The sequence below is a fragment of the Morone saxatilis genome, unplaced genomic scaffold (assembly GCF_004916995.1).
Source record: "Morone saxatilis isolate NCDOM2014 unplaced genomic scaffold, NCSU_SB_2.0 Contig21, whole genome shotgun sequence".
Taxonomy (NCBI): domain Eukaryota; kingdom Metazoa; phylum Chordata; class Actinopteri; family Moronidae; genus Morone; species Morone saxatilis.
The window spans coordinates 4,103,214-4,106,936 of NW_023339774.1; the positions used below are offsets into that span (position 1 = coordinate 4,103,214).

At 39.0% G+C, this 3,723-nt stretch overlaps 1 protein-coding gene across 1 annotated transcript in view; it reads left to right on the forward strand.

Moving 5' to 3' along the window:
- The window catches only part of tjp2a (tight junction protein 2a (zona occludens 2)), a 33,879-nt gene that overhangs the window by 6,184 nt on the left and 23,972 nt on the right, over positions 1–3,723 (forward strand). The window lies entirely within an intron of this gene.

Sequence of the window (3,723 nt, forward strand, 5' to 3'; positions counted from 1 at the left end):
GTGTGTGTGTGTGTGATGCTGTCGCTGTTAGAAGAGAATTAGAAGATGAAGTTTAAGAAGTTCATCACGATCATGCAGGCGGCCATGGGGATTGTACCGCTGAACAAACGGGAGCTTCTGCCACCAGGCAGAAAACTGTGGAGACCCCCGGGGTGAGTTAGAACACTGTGGCTGTGTGTCATTACGGTTAACACACACAGAGAGCTTGTGCATAGTAGTAGTGAACTGTTGTAATGACTGCTGCAGCTGTTTATTTCTAACAGATATATATCTAAATCCTGATAACCTTTCTGAAATATGGCTTCCTTTTAGTGTCTAATTCAGGGAAGCAACAGATGGATTTAGATGGAATGGAATAACTGACCTGTAACATTTCATTGAAACAAACATGCTTACTTGTATCTGGTCATCCAGGCAGTTTGGGATTCATTTGCCTGGCTTTTAAGTCTCCACTCTGATAAACGTCAATGTGTCTTTCAAGAAAAACGATGTCCCAGTTGAAATTGAATTGTTTAGCAATGGTCAAACTTGTTGATTACTATACTTTCAGACAAACCACGTTTCTACCAGCAAGGGTTCAAAAATAAACAGCATCTTTTTGCGTCTTTGAAATCCCCATTTGTAAATGCATATATGAGCTATTTCCTGTTAAAAGGAGAGAACTGGAACCCTACATATATCATTCCTCTATGCCCTTGTTTTTGTAGTAAGTTTTATTTTATTATGGGAATTGATGCTGTTCTAATCATCTGACCTTGTTTTTGTGATTTTGTTTTAATTTGAACTATAACATGAAACTTATCTTAAAACAGTTTCTGGCTTCAGATGTGAATAGTCTTAACATTAATATACAGCATATAAATGCAAAACCTTTTCACAGCACAGTAAATGTTACCTACTTACTGGTTGTTTAAACAGTTTATATTATAGTGATACTCATTCTACTGCATGTACTAGTAGGGCTAGTATGGTTCTGTCCATACTGTACATGTCATAGCTGCATTCACTAGTACTATACATTTGGCATATTGGGTTATTAATTTAGTCTATATCACAGCTACAACCCTTGAGAATACACTACCCCATTAGTTGGCTAAGCGGTCTAGTATTGCACTCCTTGTGTGCAACGAGAATTAAATTGAACCTAATCTACACTAAAACCACACTTAGATAATTAGACTGATGTTCATCACAGCCATATTAATGTTCCATTAATGCACCCTAGATCTTTATATCACGACGATGTGATTCCACTGAAAGGGGTTAAACATTATTATTGAATAGTTGTCAGTCAAACAAGTACTCAAGTGGTGTTAGTTTGGTTTGGTCCGGTCTCGGAACCCATCGGCTGTCTTCTGACGGTTCAGCCTCGGGGGGCAAGAGCCAGTGTTTCTGGGCTTCCTGTATAGCCAGTGGATATCCTGACCAATACTTCCTCTGCAGTCTGGTTAGCAACTTGATGCGCAAGAATGATGGAAAAGACACATTTCAGCTAATCTCTAAACAGATATCTGCACATGAATGCAGTTTGAAAAGCAAAATCAACATCAGACGATCGCCACTGGTTCCGAGATTGAATATGGCAAATGTGTTCCTTCTTCTTTGCTCTCCACATGGACTGTTTACCTACAACTAAAGCCCGCTCAAATGTGATCAATACTGTTGTGACTACAGATGCCAATGCTTCCCATACCAAAATCTTCTACTATCTACAGATAGTTTGATCATCTTCTGTACTAGTCCCAATACATAACCTGCTTGATCTCAAGGTTATCTCAGGACTGAATTGATAAAAGAAAGCCTGCGTTACAAACTGGAGCAGTGGACCAGGTAGGGAGATTGTGATGAAAGACAGCCCTGAGTTTTAGCATGTAGGGTGAGTGAGTAGGATGACTTTTTGGAGCTTGACTCATCCTAGAGACTGAAAGTCAGGAAAACTCAACCTCTTGAACATTTGATCATGCTTTTTTTAAATCCTTCTCCAACCCAACTTTATGGAAGTGCAATGCTAAATTGCTTGAGTAAACCTGTGTTATATATTGGATTAAAGTATTCCTGGAGATACAAGGCCCTTTATCGTGTTTTTACTGAACCTACAAGTCTGTTCTTGGTGTGTAAGGAGCAGCAGGTTTAGTCATGCAGAGGAAATCTGCTTTTGTCACTGTCGGCTCAGTATGACAGCAGTCTCTGACTGTATCCCATCTGAATGCATCAGAAACCACGTTCTGACTCGCTGCCATGAAGTTGAAAAAACAAAAAAAAGAAGTTGTTTCAGCTCTGGAGAAATGCCACATGTACGAACATGTTCAGGTCAGAGATTCTGCTCTTGAAGTGAGACTGCAGATTATAGTATTATAGTCAGTAGTATCAATGTGAGCCTGGTGTCCACTGGCTTTACTCACAGCCCTACACGGATGGCTTAGTTCTGGGAAACGGGGCATTTTATAGCTCTTACTTTGATCCTTTGGTCTTTTGAAATATTTTGTATACAATTCCATAACAATCAAGGTTTTAGTTGCTATTCGGAATGTTGCAAAAATGAGATAGTTATAATCTGTAATCCCTGTGAAATTTATAGTTTCTCATCCAGCATTACTTAGTGTGTAGAAACAAAAAGTGAAAAATCACAGCATCCCAGAGCCGCAGTGACAAAATCAGATTACTTGTTTTGTTTTTCCAACAGTCCAGAGCCCAGATATAGACCATTTACAATTACATAAAACAGAAGGGCACATTTGAGAAGCTGGAACCAGGATTTTTGGGGCATTTTCAGTCACAGTAGAGGCATGGAGCTATGGTGATGGTTTGTTGGTTGGTCACTTGTCCAGAGTGAAATATTTTGTTCATGGTTCCCAGATGATGTATCTTACTGACTTTGGTGATCTTCTTCCACAGGGTTGATATTTGAACAGTTATCGGAGGGATTGCCATGAAAATTGGTACACACATTCATTTCTCCCTCAGGATGAATTGTTATAACTCTGGTGATCCCTCAACCTTTCATGTAGCACCATCAGCAGGTTGAAGTTAGTCCAAAACTTTAGTTAATGACCAAATACCTTAAAACTGTACCTTTTGTGTTTGGTGCTACTTAGCAAAATCAGCATGCTAACAAGCTCACCTAAGATTGTGAACATGTCAAACATTGCCTGCTCAACATCAGCATGTTAACATTATCATTGTGAGCATGTTAGGCAGGGCTTCGAGCCAAACGCTAATGTAAACTAGGCTAAGTGCAGCCTCACAGAGCTGCTGTTAGGGTGGCCCCAGACTAAAGATTTTCCATTCCTTGTCGACTAGTAGCCATTAAATAAAGCCAATAGTCGTCTAGATGTTGATTTAATTACTTAAATTTATAGATTTTAACAGCCGTCTGTTCAATGATAATGGTATAGATTTGAATGCCTGCTCAGAAGCAAATAAACATGATACAGTAATGTTGTCTCAAAACAACACATAAACTAACTTCCAATTCACAAAAACAATACTAGATGCACTTATCAGTACGTTGGACTGATTATATAAGACGTCCATATACAGAGACTAAATACAACTGTATTTCACAGGCTGACTAGTAACGAACGTGATGAGTAAACTAACCTTTCTGTGTTAAATGAGTGGTGTCCCTCTGAGAATTACTAAACTATTCTGCAAATTCAAAACATGTAAGATCATAGCACAAGTATTTCTGGGTAATAAAACTGGGGTCACATGTCATACACT